We start from the raw sequence: 21,412 nt of genomic DNA, 5'->3' as shown, positions 1-21,412 counted from the left end.
ACTCACACTCACACACACACACACACACACACACACACACACCGGGAGTGATGTACACTCACACAGGAGGTGATGTAGGTGGGTAGCTGCTGGTAACTGGGGTTAGATGGGGACGAGGTTGCCGTGGACTTGGTGGGCCGTGTCTGTGCTGTCTGACTCTCTCTCTGGGACATCTGCAGGTTCCAGAAGTTGCATTTATATTCTCTGGAGTTTAGAAGAATGAGGGGTGGCGTCATTGAAGATGTGACAGGGCAGGTGTGGAGATGTTTCCATCAGTGGCAATTGGTAAATCGGTTTATTATTGTCACATGTACTGAGGTACAGTGAAAACTTGTCTTGCATACCGATCGTATAGATCATTTCACCACATCAGTGCATTGAGGTAGTACAAGGGAAAACAATAACAGAATGCAGAATAAAGTGTTACAGTTACAGAGACAGTGCAGTGCAGGCAGACAATAAGGTGCAAGGCCATGACGAGGTAGATCGTGAGGTCAAGGGTCCATCTTAGCGTACTAGGGGACCGTTCAATAGCCTTATAACAGCGGGATAGAAGCTGTCCTTGAGCCTGGTGGTACATGCTTTCAGGCTTTTGTATCTTCTGCCTGACGGGAGGGGGGAGAAGGGGGAATGTCCGGGGTGGGAGGGGTCTTTGATCACGTTGACTGCTTTACCAAGGCAGCAAGAAGTGTAGACAGAGTCCACAGAGGGGAGGCTGGTTTCCTTGATGCGCTAGGCTGTGTCCACAACTCTCTGCGGTTTCTTGAGGTCGTGGGTGGAACAGTTGCCGTACAAAGCCATGATGCATCCAGATAGGATGCTTTCTGGTGCATCTGTAAAAATTGGTGAGGGTCAACGGGGATATGCCGAATTTCTTTAGCCTCCTGAGGAAGTAGAGGCGCTGGTGAGCTTTCTTGGCCGTGGTGTCTACGTGGTTGGACCAGGACAGGCGAGTGTGGTACATCACTCCCTGTGCAGTGTACGGGATCAGGTGGCTTTCATTTAACACTGAGGTGTGGGGTGAGGGTGGGGAATATGTGGAGGTGAAATCACTGAGGGGGAGGGGGGAATGTTAAGGAGGGGGTGGATAAACGTTTGAAAGTTCGAGGGATTGAGGGTGATGGGGAACTGGAACAGGAGAGGAGATGAGGACCAGATCAAACGTGGAGTGGTGACTAGGTTTGAGGGGGCGAGTGGCCTACCCCTGCCCCTGTTCTCTGGCAAAGTTGCTCCTTCCCCAAAATTCCCGGGTGGGGCTCGACCCAGAGGACGCGTCCGGTGTCCCGGTGAAGTGGGGCCATCGTGGTCACACCCAGACGGATGGGTCACCTCAGCTGACACAGCAACGGACGACAAGGATGGCGGCCACGTCCTGGACGCTCCCCAGCCGTCAGTGGCCTTGTCCCCCCCCCCCCCCAGGCCCCGTTGTCCAGCTAACTCCCTCGTTCCCCCGACACTATCCCGGGACCTTTCTCTTCAGCGGGAGACTCAACCTTCCCATTCCCCCTCAGGATTCCCTCCGGGAACAGAATCTACTTGCGCTGGAGGCATCCTCTCCCTCTCCCTCCTCCTTACACACCCTCATCCATGGGGAAGCTCCTTTGGGAAGTTCCCCAAGTGCTGGGGTATTCCCCCTCTCCTTACCTTTGACCCATCCCCCAGTGGATCTGCTCTCCCCTCCTCCCCCGAATCTGCCGATCACCATCTCTTACCTGCATCTACCTATCACCACCCTGTGTCCACCCTGCCTCCCCTCTTTTGTCCACCTATCACTGCTCTGCTTTTCCCTCCTATATATCGGGCTTCCCCTTTTCCTGAAGAAGGGTCCTGATTTGTAAATAAGATGTTTGTAGATTGAGGAAGCCTATACCACTGTCCACTGGCACTGCAGGATTACATCACCTCCATCTCAGTCAATCAGGGAATTCTTTTGCACTGTGTGATTTGGATGTGGTCCTGGGGCTGGATTCGAACCCACGTTACATCACCTCCATCTCAGTCAATCAGGGAATTCTTTTGCACTGTGTGATTTGGATGTGGTCCTGGGGCTGGATTCGAACCCACGTCGCTGTGGGGTTAGCCCTATGTCTGGAACACTGCCTCACCTGCTCCCCCTGGTGGGCGCACAACTGGCTCACCTGCTCCCCCTGGTGGGCGCACAACCGGCTCACCTGCTCCCCCTGGTGGGCGCACAACTGGCTCACCTGCTCCCCCTGGTGGGCGCACAACTGGCTCACCTGCTCCCCCTGGTGGGCGCACCTCGAGCACTAACAACCAATACCCTGCACTCACTGCTTTCTGCTCTTCACGATTTTTCATTGCCCTGGGAGAGTTTGGACATTATTAGATGCAATATTCTGAGTTACAGCCTAGATGGAGGAATCAAGGAGACACAAGAGAGGCAGCAGATGCTGGAAATCTAGAGCAACTCACGAAACTGCTGGAGGAACTCAAAGTCAGGCAGCATCTGTGGAGGGGGAATGGACAGTCGACATTTCGGGTTTAGACCCTTCTCCTGGACTGGAAAGAAACAGGTAGAAAAAGGAATCAAGAGGTTCTTCTACATTAATCCCAAAAAGTGAGCGTGTGTGGGTTGGAAGGCAAATGAAAAATTGTCCGTTATTGCAAGAGGTTGGGAGTAGAACAGGGAAGTGTTGCTACAGTTGTACATGGTGTAGGGGAGGCCACACCTGGAGTCCACCCATTGTAACACTCACTCACTGTCACACTCACTCACTAACACCCACTGTCACACAAGCACCACGTCACACAAGCACCATGTCACACTCATTCTGTGTCACACCAATGCTGTCACACACTGAGGCAGCATCACAATTTCACTCACAATTAACCACTCACCCTCAGTGTCCCTCCCACGACAGACACTTGTGCGGTTTATCACAGTCACACCAGTAAAACAGCGTCACCCCCCACACCCACCCCGAGTGCCGTGTCTGGTGTTCATCACTGGATTCACTGCCCCGTGTCCGTCTCCATGTGCCCCTGTGCATGCACACGTGTGTGCAGACTCACACACAGTGACACATATAAAAGGAAGGTGCTTAGCAAACAGACCTGCACACCTGTATTCAGAGAGACACACACGAGCACAAGTGCACACATAAACTTGTATAAATACACAGGCACTCTCCCACCACACACACACATATAGAAACACACACACACACCCAGAAACACACACTCTCACACATACACAGACGTACAGACACACACAGCTGCGGACACTGTGGGTGAACAGTAGAGGTCCCATTCCCACTGAGACCGGTGTGGGTACAGTCAGCAGCATCTGCCCACAGGGGGCACTGCCACCCCATTGTTGTCTCCCTGCGGCTGGCGGTATCCTGGAGAGCGCAGAGGGAGATTACTAGGGTGTTGCCGGGACTCGAGGGATTGAGTTATGGAGAGAGGTTGAGCAGGTTGGGACCTTTGACACTGGAGCGTAGGAGAATGAGGGGTGACCTTATAACATCATGAGGGGCATCAGTAGGGTAAATGCACGCTGTCTTTTTCCCCGGGTTGGGGAATCAAGAACTAGAGAGCACAGGTTTAAGGTGAGAGGGGAGAAATTTAATAGGAACCTGAGGGGTAACTGTTTCACCCAGAGGGTGGTCCGTATATGGAACGAGCTGCCAGAGGGAGTGGTTGAGGCAGGTACAATAACAACATTTGAAAGGCACTTGGACAGGTACACGGTTGGGAAGGTTTGGAGGGATTTGGGCCAAATGCAGGCAAATGGGACTGGCTTAGATGGGAATCTTGGTCGGCATGGACCAGTTAGGCTGAAGGGCCTGTTGCTGTGTGGTGTGACTGTGGAGATTGTGATGGGATGGTGTAGAGGAAGCTTCACTCTGTGTCTGACCCCGGGAGTGTGTGACGGGACGGTGTAGAGGAAGCTTCACTCTGTGTCTGACCCCGGGAGTGTGTGACGGGACGGTGTAGAGGGAGCTTCACTCTGTGTCTGACCCCGGGAGTGTGTGACGGGACGGTGTAGAGGGAGCTTCACTCTGTGTCTGACCCCGGGAGAGTGTGACGGGACAGTGTAGAGGGAGCTTCACTCTGTGTCTGACCCCGGGAGTGTGTGACGGGACGGTGTAGAGGGAGCTTCACTCTATGTCTGACCCCGGGAGTGTGTGACGGGACGGTGTAGAGGGAGCTTCACTCTGTGTCTGACCCCGGGAGTGTGTGACGGGACAGTGTGGAGGGAGCTTCACTCTGTGTGGAACCCATTTTATCTTGAGAAGTGACAGACCTTTACCACTGTCCCCAAACGTATTCCATGCCATAACTGCATAGACTCCTGCAACTTCCTTGATTTTCACATCAGCTTTGCTCCTGAAGAACTTGGTCTTGACAGTGACCGGAAGTGTTGGAGCCTTGCTTGACCCCGATCTTCACCGTGACCAGCAACGCACACCATTGACAACAGGTTCTGCTCCTACAGGGGACTGAGCAACATCCTGTCTGCTTTGTTCGCTCAGCAACCTCTACCTACCCAGGCACATGGCCGGACTGTGTAAGTGACTCTCCGTTAGACGGGAGTGCCTCGTCAACCTTCCACCCACAGAGCTACAGCTTCTTCCCCACTGCGTCAGGTTCTAGAACCCCCCCTGAGACACCCCAATGCTGCCTCAGACAAGATTTCTTTTTCTCTCTCTGTTGTTATATTTATTTTGTTGTGTAATTTATGTTAATTTGTTTATGTTAACTTTATGTTAAGTTTATCTTAAGATAAGATGTTAAGATATCTTTATTAGTCACATGTACATCAAAATGCACAGTGAAATGCACCTTTTGTGTAGAGTGCTCTGGATGCAGCCCACAAGTGTCGCCGCGCTTCCGGCGCCAACATAGCATGCCCACAACTTCCTAACCCGTACGTCTTTGGAATGTGGGAGGAAACCGGATCACCCGGAGGAAACCCACGCAGACACGTGGGGAGAACGTACAAACCTCCTTACAGACAGCGACCAGATTTGAACTTGGGTCCCTGGTGCTGTAATAGCGTTACACTAACCGCTACACTACTGTGCCTAAGGCTAAGTTAGGCTTAAGGAAGTTTGGCGTGTCCCCGTTGACCTTCACCAACTTTTACCGATGCACCATAGAAAGCATCCTATCCAGATGTATCACAGCTTGGTACGGCAACTGCTCTGCCTGAGACTGCAGAGAGTTGTGGACACAGCCCAGCACATCATAGAAACCAGCTTCCCCTCCATGGACTCTGTCTATACCTCTCGCTGCCTCGGGAAAGCAGCCAACATAATCAAAAACCCCTCCCACCCCAGGACATTCTCTCTTCTCTCCTCTCCCATCGGGCAGAAGATACCAAATCATGAAAACATGTACCACCAGGCTCAAGGACAGCTTCTATCCCGCTGTTATAAGACTATTGAATGGTCCACTAATACGATAAGATAGGCTCTTGACCTCACAATCTACCTCGTCGTGGCCCTTGCACCTTATTGTCTGCCTGCACTGCACTTTCTCTGTAACTGGAACACTTTATTCTGCATTCTGTTATTTCCCCTTGAAGTTCCCGGGGTCAGACACAGAGTGATGCTCCCTCTGATGAAATTATCTGTATGGAAAAACTAAGTTTTTCACCCTACCTCGGTACATGTGACAATAATGAACCAATTCCAATTGTGTGATATCTGTAACATACTGTGTTGCTGCTTCGAGAAGCTAATTTTCCTGGCATTTATACCCTAGGTATGTATGCCTGTGGCAATGAACTTGAACTGAAGCCCCGTACAGTGTAGAGGGAGTCTGCCCTGTTCCTTGATTCCTTTAACATCTGATAACCTACTGAGCTCAGGTGGGACGGCACACCTTACACCTCTCAATGTCCGTTCCCTCTGGGAGACCCACTGCCGAGGGGAATTCCCGGTTTAAGGTTAGGACAGGCATGAATGATACCCTTGTGTGGGGACCGATACGGTATGGGGGAAGGATTAGGCCATTCGGCCCATCGAGTCTGCTCCACCATTCAATCGCTGCTGATTTTTTCTCAACCCTATTCTCCCCCCTTCTCCTCATAACCCTTAACCCCCTCACCAATCAAGAACCTATCGATCTCTGCCTTAACTACACCCGATGACTTGCCCTCTGTGGCAACGGATTCCACAGATTCACCGCCCTCTGACTGAAGAAATTCCTCCTCATCTCAGTTCTAAAGGGACGTCCCTTTATTCTGAAGCTCGGATCCTGACTTTGCCGCTGATGGAAACATCCGCTCCACGTCCACTCTATCCAGGCCTTTCAGCATCCCAGAGACGTCAAATGTTCCTCATTCATTAACCCTTTCATTCCTGGGACCAGCCAGGTGGTGGTGGTTTAAGAACGTCACCAATGGGATGGAGGAGGAGGAGGAGGGCCAGGGAATTGCTTTACACCAGAGACCGATGTTTGTGAAACCAGACAGGAGAGAGAGTCTGGGGATAATTCTTGTTCCTGGATTTATTTTGTGAGGAGAGCGGACTTTAGGGTCACAAGGTAAAACGGGACCCTTAAGAGGCAGAGAGAGCTCAACAAATTGGTAAATTGGTTTATTGTCACACGTACTGAGATACAGGGAAAAAACTTGTTCTGCATCCCATCCAGACAGATCATTTCATCACGTCAGTGCATTGAGGTAGTACAAGGGAAAACAATAACAGAATGCAGAATAAAGTGTTACAGTTACAGAGAAAGTGCAGTGCAGGCAGACAATAAGGTGCAAAGGCCACAATGAGGTAGATTATGAGGTCAAGAGTCCATTTTATCGTACTAGGGGACCATTCAAGAGTCTGATAACAGCGGGATAGAAGCCGTCCTTGAGCCTGGTAGTACGTGCTTTCAGGCTTTTGTATCTTCTGCCCGATGGGAGGGGGTGAGAAGTGAGAATATCCGGGGGTAAGAGGGGTCTTTGGTTACGTTGGCTGCTTTCCCGAGGCACCACCAGACGATTGGATTGGTTGCTGAGGTGGCGAGATTTTCCCACGAGGACGGATTAAGCAGACGTGGATTTCAGATCACTGGAGTTTGGAAGAACTGAGAGGTGATCTTTTTGAAACGTACAAAATTCTTTACAAGGATTGATGGGGTACATGCTGGGGGCATGGTTCCCCTGGCTGGGTGAGTATCTGCATTCTGTAGACGGTACAGCCACTGTGCACCGGTGATGGAGGGAGGGAGTGTTCGGGAGGGGTGGACGGGGAGTCAATCGAGCGGGCTGCTCTGTCCCAGGCGGCATCGGGCTTCTCGAGAGTTGTCGGAGCCACACTCACCCAGGCCAGTGGGGAGCGTCCCGTCACACTCCTGACCTGTGTCTTGTAGATGGAGGGAAGGAAGTGTGGACTAACTCTTCCCCTTCCCCCTCCGTCCCAGAACCAGGGGTCACAGTCCAAAAATACGGAGTTGGACATTCAGGACAGAGATGGAAATTCTCTTCCCGCAGAGAGAGAGGAATCTTTGGAACTCTCTCCCACTGTCACTGAGTACACTCAGGACCAGAGCAATGGATTTTCGGATACGACGGGCCCTCCCTGGGTTACGAACACCTGACTTAGGACCCCTCCGCCCCTCATGCGTATGAACGAGGGTTTGAGAGACCAGTAGGAAGGATGGGCATGGAATGGGTCCTTACCTTCCAAGTGTTGGCGAAGGGAACGCTCCTGAGCAGGGAGAGCTCGCGGCCCTTGACACAGTCCTACAGTAGCTGAGAGATTTACCTTCTCACGCGGGACACACAAGCAGAGGCATCAGGAGGAGGAGGCTGTTCTACCCCTCTAGTCTGTTCCAACATCAGTGGAACACAGAACAGTACAGCACAGGAACAGGCCCTTTGGCCCATCATGTCGATACCAAACATGATGCCAATCTGCCTGCACATGAGCCATATCCCACCATTCCCTGCATGTTCAGGGGCCTCTCATATCACCCCCACCCCCAGCAGCCCGTCCCAGGCACCCACCACTCTGTAAAAACTTGCCCCGCACATCTCCTTTGAAGCTCCCTCTACACCGTCCCGTCACACACTCCCGGGGTCAGACACAGAGTGAAGCTCCCTCTACACCGTCCCATCACACACTCCCGGGGTCAGACACAGAGTGAAGCTCCCTCTACACCGTCCCGTCACATACTCCCGGGGTCAGACACAGAGTGAAGCTCCCTCTACACCGTCCCATCACACACTCCTGGGGTTAGACACAGAGTGAAGCTCCCTCTACACTGTCCCGTCACACACTCCCAGAGTCAGACACAGAGTGAAGCTCCCTCTACACCGTCCCATCACACACTCCCGGGGTCAGACATAGAGTGAAGCTCCCTCTAACATTGTCCCATTGCACACTCCCGGGGTCAGACACAGAGTGTAGCTGCCTCCACACTGTCCCAAAAAGACAAGTTTCTCACTGTACCTCAGTACATGTGACAATAATAAACTAATTTACTTGTGCATATGACAATAAACTGGACTTTGACTTTTAGATGGAGACCACGATAGGAGGACACTCGAGGGACTGAGTGGCCTCCCCTGCTCCGATGGTGCAGAAGCCTGAATTTAGTAGGCCCCAAGAAGTAATAGGTTTACAAACAAAGCTCTTGGATCTTACTCTGGTGATGACAGGGCTGATGTAACAGCAGGGAAAGGGGTGGGATTGTGGAGGTGTAGTGGAGGTTAATTTTATTTAGAATTCGGAGCAGGCGAGGATATTTCCTTCTTCATCCTGGCGCCACAAGATTACAGTACAGAGGAAACCACCGATAAAAGGCAGTGCACATGACCTTTCACCCTCAGGGAAGGAAAATAAAAAATAAACTGATTGCTGTTTCCTGATGTATCCTTCTAAAATGAACAATGCAGTCATTCGAGTTTGAAAGACAAACTGGGTCAGTGTCTGAATCACCCAACAAATTGTTAACGCTGTTCCTTTTGATGCTGCTGATCGGCTCGCTGTGGGCGAGCCGAGACGCCATTCGATCAGACACTTCCACCTCACCCAGGGCTAGGAATCTTTTCCAGGGCTCGGGAATCCCTTACAGTGGGACGTTTGAAAGAGGTGAGCTGGCAGTTAATACATTGCCCACGTCACTCGATGCCCTGACTGCGTGAGGCTCTCTTTTAGAAGGGGGGCCCACACTGGGTGAGTGGGGGAGTCACACGGCACAGAAACAGACCCTTCAGCCCACAGTGTCAATGCTAGCCATCAGGCACCCATCTACATCCATTTAAATTGGTAAATTGACTTATTACTGTCACATGTACCGAGTTACAGGGATAAACTTCCATCATTTTGTCACAGAGCATTGAGGTAGTACCGGGGAACACCAATAGTTTTCCCATGTCTTACGTCAAGGGGAAGGAAGGTAGAAGGGGCTCCCTTTGTTCAACCCATTGTGTGAAGTCTGGGAATGGGGTGGTGGGGAATAGTGAGGCTGAGTGAGGGGGGAGGGTAGAGAGGAGGTCCCAGCCTATATGTAACTCCAGCCGCATCGCAAAGTGGGCGATTACGGACTTTAATTCCCAGGGTTTAATGCGGGGAATTAATGTGACTCCAACCCCCACACACCCCCCCCCCCACCCACATACACAGGTAGATGGGGGAAAAAATTCGCATTTCTTGAAGCACAGAATGAGGCCGTTCAGCCCATCGAGCCTCTCATAAGAACATACGTAAGAAATAGGAGCAGGACTAGGCCCCTCGAGCCTGCTCAACCATTCAATAAGATCATGGCTGATCTGGCCGTGGACTCAGTTCCACCTACCTGCCTTTTCCCCAGAACCCTTAATTTAAAATCTATCCAGATTTCATCTAGATGCCAGCATCTGCAGTCCTTTGTTTCTCAAGCACGGTAGTGTAGTAGTTAGCATAACACTATTACAGCGCCAGCGACCGAGGTTCAATTCCTGCCGCTGTCTGTACGGAGTTTGTACGTTCTCCCCATCTCTGTGTGGGTTTCCTCCGGGTGCTCAGGTTTCCTCCCACATTCCAAAGACGTACGGGTTAGGAAGTTGTGGGCGTGCTATGTTGGCGCCGGAAGCGTGGCGACACTTGCGGGCTGCCCCCCAGAACACTCTAGGCAAAAGATGCATTTCACTGTGTGTTTCGATGTACGTGTGACTAGTAAAGATATCTTATCTTATGAAAAATCTATCTAATTGTGTCTTAAATACAGCATATTTAATGAGGGAGCCTCCACTGCTTCCCTGGACAGAGAATTCCACAGGTTCACTACTCTCTGGGAAAAGCAGTTCCTCCTCATCCCAGTCCTAAATCTACTCCCCCAAATCTTGAGGCTATGTCCCCTGGTTCTAGTCTCACCTACCAGTGGAAACAACCTTCCTGACTCAATCTTATACATCCCTTTTATAATTTTATATGTTTCTATAAGATCCCTTCTCATTCTTCTGAAGTCCAGTGAGTATATTCCCAGGCGACAACTAATTGCTCCTCACAGGCTAACCCCCCTCATCTCCAGAATCAACCTGGTGAACCTCCCCTGCACCCCCTCCAAAGCCAGTATATCCTTCCTCAGCAACCCCAGCAGTCCCTAAGCTGCACTTAACCTGTAACCTGTAACCTGCTGTCTCTCACAGCCCCATCAGCTCCTCCTTAATTCTCCCATTGACTTCAGGAAAGGGGGCGGTGTACATGTACCTGTCTACATCAATGGTGCTGAGGTCAAGAGGGTTGAGAGCTTCGAGTTCCTGGGAGTGAACATCACCAACAGCCTGTCCTGGTCAAATCACGTAGATGCCACAGCCGAGAAAGCTCACCAGTGCGCCTACTTCCTCAGTAGGCTAAAGAAATTTGGTTTCTCCCCTTTGACACTCACCAACTTTTACTGATGCACCACAGAAAGCATCCTATCTGGATGCATCGCAGCTTGGTACGGCAACTGCTCTGCCCGGGACCGCAAGAAACTGCAGAGAGTTGTGGACACAGCCCAGTGTGTCACGGAAGCCAACCTCCCCTCCTTGGACTCTGTCTTCACCTCTCGCTGTCTTGGCGAAGCAGCCAACATAATCGAAGACCCCACCCACCCGGGTCATCCTCTCTTCTCTCCTCTTCCATCAGGTAGAAGATACAAGAGCCTGAGGACACGTACCACCAGGCTCAAGGACAGCTTCTACCCCACTGTGATAAGACTATTGAATGGTTCCCTTATACGATGAGATGGACTCTGACCTCACGATCTACCTTGTTGTGACCTTGCACCTTATTGCACTGCACTTTCTCTGTAGCTGTGACACTTTACTCTGTACTGTTATTGTTTTTACCTGTACTACCTCAATGCACTCTGTACCAACTCAACGTAACTGCACTGTGTAATGAATTGACCTGTACGACCAGTTTGCAAGACAAGTTTTTCACTACCTCAGTACAAGTGACAATAATAAACCAATACACAGCGGACAGTGTACAACAGACAGCGAACCTACTAACCAGCTCTCTCCACACCGACTTTTCTTTCTTCCTTTCATCTCATCTGTTTAATGATCCCTTTTGGATTCTGCTCGCCTCATTGGCCGGTGCGAGGCAGTCCCACCCACTGACATGGAAGAAGAATTCTGAGGTGAGTGGACTCCCCTCCTGATAACCCCAAGGCCTTTCCACCGTCCACGAGTCACTACTCTCAGGGAGGGAGCCCCAGAGATTCACCTGTCTCTGGAGGAGGAGATTTTCCATCTTTTTCCTGAATGTCCAACCCTTATTTTCGGACTGGTTCTGGGAGGGAGGGGAAAGAGGTGGAGTTAGTCCATGTTGTGGGAAAAGGTTCTTTCAGATCTCAAAGGCAGAGGTATCCGGACACAAGTCTTTGGATTTTAAAAAGAATTTATCTACAAAGACAAACACGGGAACAGAATGACGGGAACGGATGCACACTCACGCGCTTGGGTGATCGCGAAACGTGAGGGGAGTCGCAACAGGGGTGAAGTGCGCGCGCACACACACACACACACACACACACACACACACACACACACTAAACTCGTTACAACTGGTTAGGGAAAAAATGCAATACTGTGCCTGAACCTCTCCCTGCCTCTGGGACAAGCAACGGCTCTATGCTACTGGGAATCTACTTAAAAACGCCCCTAAGCCCCTGTGGACGCACACACTCTTACCAGTGGTTACTCGACATGGTTTCAACCCCGACAGCAATCAAAAGAGAGGAAGGGCCACACACATGTGGTATCCTTTATTGTGCTGGAGAGCTGGGTGGATCTAGCTCAGGTAATTCAAGAAGTCCAATGGGTCATGGCCAGGTATGAGAGGTGTGCACAGGGACCAATGGTCAGAGTGTGCTGCTAATGGCTGGGTGGGGCTAGACCCTGATTGACAGTGGTGTCACTTTCGACCAGTACCTAGTGGCGTCACATGACAGCCATGACCTTTCACATTACAGTCCATGTACTCAACATCCGCCACACTATCTTTCTGCCATCTACCAGGCCGAAGTCAGGAGTGCAGTGGAACACTCTCTGCTTAACTGGTAATTGGGATTGGTTTATTATTGTCACACGTACTGAGGTACAGTGAAAATCTTTGTTTTGCATGCCATCCATACAGATCATTTCATCACATCAGTACATCGAGGTAGTACAAGGGAAAAGCAATAACAGAATGCAGAATATAGTGTTACAGTTACAGAGAAAGTGCAGTGCAGGCAGACAATAAGGTGCAAGGGCCACTGCGAGGTAGATTGTGAGGTCAAGAGTCCATCTTATTGTCCGAGGGAACCGTTCAATAGTCTTATAACAGCGGGGTAGAAGCTGTCCTTGAGCCTGGTGGTAAGTGCTTTCAGGCTTTTGTATCTTCTGCCCGATGGGAGAGGGGAGAAGAGAGAATGTCCGGGGTGGGTGGGGGTCTTTGATTATATTGGCTGCTTTCCCGAGGCAGCGGGAAGTGTAGACGGAGTCCAAGGAGGGGAGGCTGGTTTCTGTGATGCGCTGGGCTGTGTCCACAACTCTCTGCAGTTTCTTGTGGTCCTGGGCAGAGCAGTTGCCATACCAAGCCGTGATGCATCTGGATAGGATGCTTTCTAGGGTGCATCAATAAAAGTTAGTGAGGGTCAACGGGGACATGCCGAACTTCCTTAGCCTAACATAAACTTAACATAAACTTGAATTAACATAAATTATACATAATTTACACAGCAAAGTAAACATAACAAGGCAAGGAGGCTGGTTTACGTGATGTGCTGAGCCATGTCCACAACTCTCCGCAGTTTCCTTGCCTGGGTGAGTGTGGCTCCAACAACTCTCGAGAAGCTCGACACTGCCCGGGCCAGAGCAGCCCGCTCGATCGGCTCCCCATCCACCACCCACCCCTCCAAACACCCCCTCCCTCCCACTGCCGGCGCACAGTGGCCGCAGTGCGTGCCGTCTACAGAACATGCTGCAGCTACCCACCCCAGCTACTCCAGAACCCGCCGCCTCTCCCGCCGAGAAGGACGAGGGCGGTGGGGTGCAGGGGAGCACCGCCGCCTGCAGGTTCCCCTCCAAGCCACACCCCGTCCCAACTTGGAGGTCTATCACCGTTCCTACACTGTCACTGGGTCTGAACCCTAGAACTCTCTCCTCAACAGTGCCACAGGGGCAACTTCACCAGAAGGCCTGCAAGTAGGCGGCTCACTCCTACCTCTCAAGGGGCAGTTAGGGATGGGAAATAAATGCTGGCCTTTCCAGCGATGCCCACATCTGAAAAGATAAATAAATTAAAAATATAACCGACCTCCAAAGTTGCGCTGGAATTCAGCTTCAGACCAAAGGAAGAATTCCTTTGCTCTCAAAGGAAAACCCGTGTAGGTGACGGTTTCCCAGGATCAGGGCAGTTCCGCAGTTTGGTGACCAATGGTGTTCCACAGGGATCTGTTCTGGGACCCTTGCTCTTTGTAATTTTTATAAATGACTTGGATGAGGATGTGGAAGGGTGGGTTAGTAAGTTTGCTGATGATACAAAGGTTGGTGGTGTTGTGGATAGTGTAGAAGGTTGCTGTAGATTACAACAGGATATTGATAGAATGCAGAGCTGGGCTGAGAAGTGGCAGATGGAGTTCAACCCGGAAAAGTGTGAAGTGATACACTTTGGGAGATTGAATTTGAAGGCAGAATACAAGGTTAATGGCAGGACTCTTAGCAGTGTGGAGAAACAGAGGGACCTTGGGGTCCACGTCCATAGATCCCTCAAGGTTTCTACGCAGGTCGATAGGGTTGTTAATAAGGCATATGGAGATTCATTAGTTGGGGTATTGATTTCAAGAGCCACGAGGTGATGTTGCAGCTCTATAGAACTCTGGTGGGACCACACTTGGAGTATTGTATTTAATTCCGGTCGCCTCATTATAGAAAGGATGTGGAAGCTTTAGAGAGGGTGCAGAGGAGATTTACCAGGATGTTGCCTGGATTGGAGAGCATGTCTTATGAGGATAGGTTGAGTGAACTAGGGCTTTTCGCTTTGGAGAGAAGGAGGATGAGAGGGGACTTGATAGAGGTGTACAAGATGATAAGAGGCATAGATCGAGTGGACAGTCAGAGACTTTTTCCCAGTGCGACAATAGCTAACACAAGGGGACATAATTTTAAGGTGATTGGAAGAAGGTATAAGGAGCATGTCAGGGGTACGTTTTTTACACAGAGAGTGGTGGGTGCGTGGAACGCACTGCCGGCAGAGGTTGTGGGGGCAGATACATTAGGGACATTTAAGAGACTCTTAGATAAACACATGAATGATAGAGAAATGGAGGGCTATGTGGGAGGGAAGGGTTAGATAGATCTTAGAGCAGGATAAAATGTCGGCACAACATTGTGGGCCGAAGGGCCTGTACTGTGCTGTAATGTTCTATGTTGTCTTCAGGATTGAGTCAAATTCCGAATGAGTGGAGACCTCACTGAGAAGGGGAAATGCTGCAGGGGATTCCTGAGGGGATTCCTCCTCAGGAGGGAGAGTTCGGAACTCGGGGCAGACTCTAACCCATTTTGGACTGAGATGGGGGAACTTCTCAATGGAGACAAATTTAAGTCCCTCCCTTCCCAACATGGACGCTGTGGTCTTGAGTAAATTCAAGGGCCATTGTCGACGGGAATCAGTGGTTGGGGTGGGGAGAGAAGGTACGGTTGGGAGAAGGGTTTACGTTATCAGACGGTACAGCAGACTCGAGGGTCAGAGTGGCTTCTCTTTCTCACGTCTGGGAACGGACAAGGGGAAGAAGTCCCAGAACAGGGAGAGACGGATACTGGTTTAAAACTGATGACACCCCCTTCCCCGTCCTGTGACTCCCTGTCTAGTGGATACCTCCATCAGGTTGTCTCTGGGTGGTGACACCTTTGTCTATGCTCTCTCCCCCACTGGAAACGGTTCCCCCTCCTCCTCCTCCCCCCACACACTCTGCCCCTGGATCTGTGGCCTCCGTGCTCAACCCCATGAGCCCCAGAGCCCTTAAAGGGACAGGCCACGGAACAAGTGTAAAAGCAGGTTAGTGGAGTCTAGGCAGAGGTTGACCACTCTCCGCTCTCAGTCCTGAGGCAGGGTTTCAAAGTCAAAGTCAAAGTCAAGTTTATTGTCATCTGCACAAGTCCATGTGTGCACAGGTGCAATGAAAAACTTACTTGCAGCAGCGTCACAGGCACACAGCGTCAGAGACACAACATTCGCAAGAAAAACATCAATTAAACCCAATTTTTACAAGAAAGAACACAATTGGAACTAAAAAACAACATCCACTGTAGTACGAAGTGGTCACAGTGTCGCTGTATTGAGGCAGTGATTAGGGTTGTGCAGGTTGGTTCAAGAACCGAATGGTTGAAGGAAAGTAGCTGTTCCTGAACCTGGTGGTGTGGGACTTCAGGCTTCTGTACCTCCTGCCCGATGGGAGCTGCGAGAAGATGGCACGGATCGGATGATGGGGATCTTTGATGGTGGATGTTGCCTTCTTGAGGCAGCACCTCCTGTAGATACTCCCGATGGTGGGGAGGGATGTGTCCGTGATGTATTGGGCAGAGTCCACTGCTCTCTGCAGCTTCTTACGCTCCTGCGCATTCGAATTGCTGTACCAGACCGTGACGCAACCAGTCAGGACACTTTCAACATCTGTAGTTCACTGGAGTGTTCAGTGACAAGTCCAACCTCCTTAACCTTCATTAACCTGAAGCATTGACAATCCCTCTCCCCCCACAGATGCTGCTCAACCCGCTGAGTTCTCCAGCAGATTGTCCACTGTGCTGCAGATCGATTTAAGTTCTAACTGTGCGGAGCAACACCCCGAGGGACTGAATCGCCTCCCTTGTTACACGGAGTGAGACTTGGATCAGAGGCAATGGTGGGGGAGGGAGGGGGATGGAGGCGGGGGGGAGAGGGAGCGGGTTATAAAGAGCTCAAGGCACACGCAGGGGCGGGAGAGAGAGCAAGGACGAGAGGTGGAGGGTGTTCTAGAGCTCACCGCCTGAGAGAGAGACATCCCCACATTAACCGCTTTCTGGGCGAAGAAATCTCTCCTCACCTCAGTCCGACATGGTCTATGCCATATCCTTAAGATAAGACCCCTGCTTTTGCGAGCCATCAAGAACATCCTCCCTCACCTCGCCTATCCAACCCCGTTAGGATTTTATAAATGACGATTGAGGTCACCTCTCTTTCTTCAGTCTGGTGAATGTAAACCCAATTCCCCCCCCAACGCACCTGATTCATCCATCCTGCACATCAGGAGTACAGTACTGCTCCCTATATTGAAGGGAAGACATCTCCCAGACAAGATGCTGGGGGAGCTCTGCGGGTCGGGCAGCATCTGTGGAGGGAAATGAACCGTCGACGTTTCAGGTCAAGATCTGTCCACTTCCGTTGACTGTCCATCTCCCTTCACAGATGATGCCCAACCCGCTGAGTTCCTCCAGCATCTTGTGTGTTGCTCCAGATTTCCAGCATCTGCAGACTCTGGTGTCTCCAAGGACGTTAATGCATTGGAGATGGTTCAGCGAAGGTTTACCAGATTTATACCTGGAAAGGGCTGGTGGCCTTAACGTTGGACGGACCAGGCTTGTGTCCACTGGAGTTTAGAGAAGTGAGAGGCGACACGATTGAAACATAAGACCTTGAGGGGTCTCAACAGGGTGGGTGCGGAGAGGGTGTTGTAGGGTTGTGAGTCTTTGGGACTCTCAAAGGAGCAGAGTCTTGTGACCATTTTTAAGGCGGGGGGGAGATTGGTTTGTGGAAAGTGAGGGGGTGAAGAGTCATGGGGGGAGAGGTGGGAATGGGGTCAGAGTTCCAAACAGATCAGTCATGATCTCATTAACAGGTTGAGCAGCGCCGAGGGTGCCCGAGTCCTCCCACTCCTGGTCTATTTATACAGGTAACCAGAGCTAAAGGGTGCAGAGAAATAGAGGTGTGTGGGGGGGGGGGGGGTGCAGGGAGAAAGATAGAGGAAGAGAGAGGGGAGGGAGAGAGAAAGAGGGGAGAGAGAGGGAGGAAGAGAGAGAGAGAGGGAGGGAGAGAGGGTGGGAGAGAGAGGGGAGGGAGAGAGGGTGGGAGAGAGAGAGAGGGAGGGAGAGAGAGGGGGGAGAGAGGGGAGGGAGAGAGGGAGGGAGAGAGAGGGAAGGGGAGGGAGAGAGAGGGGAGGAAGAGAGAGGGGAGAGAGGGGGAAGAGAAGGCGAGAGAGAGAGAAAGGGACAGAGGGAGAGAGGGGGAGAGAGAAGGAGTGAGAGAGAGAATGAGAAATGGGACGAAAGAGGGACTGAGAGAGAGAGGAGGGAAGGACAGATCGAGAGTAGGATGGAGAGAGAGGGAGAGGAGAGAGATGAAGGGTTACAGCAAGAGCGAGTGTGGATCTGAGGCGGAATTGGATTCGGATCGAATGTTCATATTTAAATCAGAACAGCAATGCGAAAGGTTTCTCCACGTGTCCTGCCCTGCCCTGCCCTGCCCTCTCCCCCCACCCTGCCCCCTCTCCCCGCCACATCCCCCCTTCTCCACCCACACTTTCCCCCACTCCCCCACCACGCCCCTCCCCTCTCCCCCACCCTACCCCTCCCCACTACCCCACCCTACCCCTCCCCACTCCCCCCCACCCTACCCCTCCCCACTCCCCCACCCTACCCCTCCCCCCCTCCCCACTCCCCCACCCTACCCCTCCCCCCTCCCCCCACCCTACCCCTCCCCACTCCCCCACCCTACCCCTCCCCCCTCCCCCCACCCTACCCCCTCCCCCCTCCCCCACCTTACCCCTCCCCCCTCCCCTCTCCCCCCACCACATCCCTCCCCCCTCCCCTACCACGCCCCTCCCCTCTCCCCCACCCTACCCCTCCCCTCTCCCCCCACCCTACCCCTCCCCTCTCCCCCACCCTACCCCTCCCCCCTCCCCCACCACACCCCTCCCCCCTCCACCACCCTACCCCTCCCCTCTCCCCCACCCTACCCCTCCCCCCTCCCCCACCCTACCCCTCCCCTCTCCCCCACCCTACCCCTCCCCTCTCCCCCACCCTACCCCTCCCCCCTCCCCCACCCTACCCCTCCCCTCTCCCCCACCCTACCCCTCCCCCCCTCCCCCACCCTACCCCTCCCCTCTCCCCCACCCTACCCCTCCCCCCTCCCCCACCACACCCCTACCCTCTCCCCCCACCCTACCCCTCCCCTCTCCCCCACCACATCCCTCCCCCCTCCCCCACCACACCCCTACCCTCTCCCCCCACCCTACCCCTCCCCACTCCCCTACCACGCCCCTCCCCACTCCCCCCACCACGTTCCTCCCCTCTCCTCTCCCCCACCACATCCCTCCTCTCTCCCCCCACCCTACCCCTCCCCTCTCCCCCCATCACGTCCCTCCTCTCTCCCCCCATGAGCCCGCTGCCCCTGCTCCCCCGCCGATCCTTGTCCATTCACTGCTCGTCTGGTTGACGTGTGTCCCAGGAGGACCAGCCATTGTTCTGCGCTGGCCTGCTGCCAGGGTCTGTGCTCACTGCTGGCACAGCAAGCAGTGACAGACAAGGCTCGCACATCGCCAGTGAGATCACACGCAGAGCCAACCATAGATCTGTTTGTCTTGGCTGGGCAACTCAATGGACAATCTCGCTTCCAACATCTGATCCAGCCTGAGAACTCCTGGCTGTTTCCTCCCTCTCATTGTGTGGCTGACAGTTCCCTCGCCCAGGTTATCACCTCTGATATTTATAGCTGCAACTCTCACCTTCCACTGTGGGGTCTTACATGCTGGCGGCACAGTGGCGCAGTGGGTACAGCCGCCGCCTCATAGCTCCAGAGACATAGGTTCGATCCCAACCTCCAGCGCTGTGTGTGTGTGTGTGTGTGTGTGTCTGTGTGTGTGTGTGTGTGTGTGTGTGTGTGTGTGTGTGTGTGTGCGTGTTTGTTGTCTGTGTGCTGTCCGTGGGTTCGATCTTGACCTCCAGTGCTGTTTGTGTTGGTGTTGTGTGTTGTGTATGTCTGTTGCATGTATGTGTTGTGTGTGTGTGTGTTGTGTGTGGGTTCAATCCTGACCTCCAGCGCTGTGTACCTCCAGCACTCTGTGTGTGTGTGTGTGTGTGTGTGTGTGTGTGTGTGTGTTTTGCGTGTGTGGGTTCAATCCCGACCTCCAGCGCTCTGTGTGTGTGTGTGTGTTTTGCGTGTGTGGGTTCAATCCCGACCTCCAGCGCTCTGTGTGTGTGTGTGTGTGTGTGTGTGTGTGTGTGTGTTTTGCGTGTGTGGGTTCAATCCCGACCTCCAGCGCTCTGTGTGTGTGTGTGTGTGTTTTGCGTGTGTGGGTTCAATCCCGACCTCCAGCGCTCTGTGTGTGTGTGTGTGTGTGTGTGTGTGTGTGTGCGTTTGTTGTCTGTGTGCTGTCCGTGGGTTCGATCTTGACCTCCAGTGCTGTTTGTGTTGGTGTTGTGTGTTGTGTATGTCTGTTGCATGTATGTGTTGTGTGTGTGTGTGTTGTGTGTGGGTTCAATCCTGACCTCCAGCGCTGTGTACCTCCAGCACTCTGTGTGTGTGTGTGTGTGTGTGTGTGTGTGTGTGTGTGTGTGTGTGTGTGTGTGTGTTTTGCGTGTGTGGGTTCAATCCCGACCTCCAGCGCTCTGTGTGTGTGTGTGTGTGTGTGTGTTTTGCGTGTGTGGGTTCAATCCCGACCTCCAGCGCTCTGTGTGTGTGGTGTGTGTGTGTGTGTGTGTGTGTGTGTGTGTGTGTGTGGGTTCAATCCTGACCTCCAGAGCTCTGTGTGTGTGTGTGTGTGTGTGTGTGTGTGTGTGTGTGTGTGTGTGAATCGTCCATACTGTGTGTGTGAGGGGTAGGATCTGGGGGAAGTTGATGAGAATGTGGGGAGAGTGAAATGAGATCAGTGTAAATGGGTGATTGATGGTCGGCACGGACTCGGTGGGCCGAAGGGCCTCTTTCTGTGCTGTGTCTCTTTAAGACTGGATGACTGCAGGAATCCCTTTTTACGCCCCACAGACCTAACATCAGATTCCCTTTTCTGAAGGCTGTTCGATGCACATTTCCTCACTGTGTTAATTGACAGCTTCCTCTATTATCCACTCCGAAACCTCTCAATCACGTTTCCTGACTGCCGCCTAATATTTTGTTTTCCTTTCCAGAGGTTTATTCAGTGATTACAGCATCACATCAATATTCCACAATTCACACTATTTACAGTCAATAGCTTCAAATTACAACATCACTATCCAGAACGTACTTGAGCCCCTGGGGTACCCACCGGTCCTGGAAAGCCCCCGTTGTACCCGTGGATACCGCGTGCTCCTTCTCCGGGGACACACATGGGCATGCGGAAGAGGGGGCAGGCAGTCGGCTCGGGAAGAACCCTCAACTGCCCTGCCGCCTAGACCCGTGAATGGCCTCCTTGGCCAGGCCCAGGGACAAACTGACCACCACCCTGCCCACTCCCACCACCACCCCCCCACCGCACCGGGTGACCAAAGATCAGGAGTGTGGGGCTGAAGTGCAGCCAGAACTTGAGGAGAATCTCTTAGTGGTCGGTGGCAGTTATTCTGGCTGGAGGTCCGTGACAAGTGGTGTTCCGCAGGGATCCGTACTGGGACCTCTGCTGTGTGTGGTGCATATAAGTGACTTGGATAAAAACATGGGTGGGTGGGTTAGTAATTCTGCAGACGATACAAGAGTTGGTGGTGGTGTGGATAAGTGTAGAAGATTGCCAAAGGATACAGCAGGATATAGATCAGTTGCATATATGGGCAGAGAAATGGCAGATGCAGTTTAATCTGGCTTAGGTTTAGGTGAGAGGGGAGAGATTTAATGGGAACTTGAGGGGCAACTTTTTTACACAGGTTGTGGTGCGTATGTGGAGCGAGCTGCCAGAAGAAGTGGTTGAGGCAGGTACAATAACAACTTTTAAAAGACAGTTGGACAGGTACACAGATGGGAAAGGTTTAGAGGGATGCTGGCAAATG

The sequence above is a fragment of the Pristis pectinata genome, chromosome 37 (assembly GCF_009764475.1).
Source record: "Pristis pectinata isolate sPriPec2 chromosome 37, sPriPec2.1.pri, whole genome shotgun sequence".
In the NCBI taxonomy this organism is placed as follows: Eukaryota; Metazoa; Chordata; class Chondrichthyes; order Rhinopristiformes; family Pristidae; genus Pristis; species Pristis pectinata.
This window is presented reverse-complemented; position numbering follows the sequence as displayed.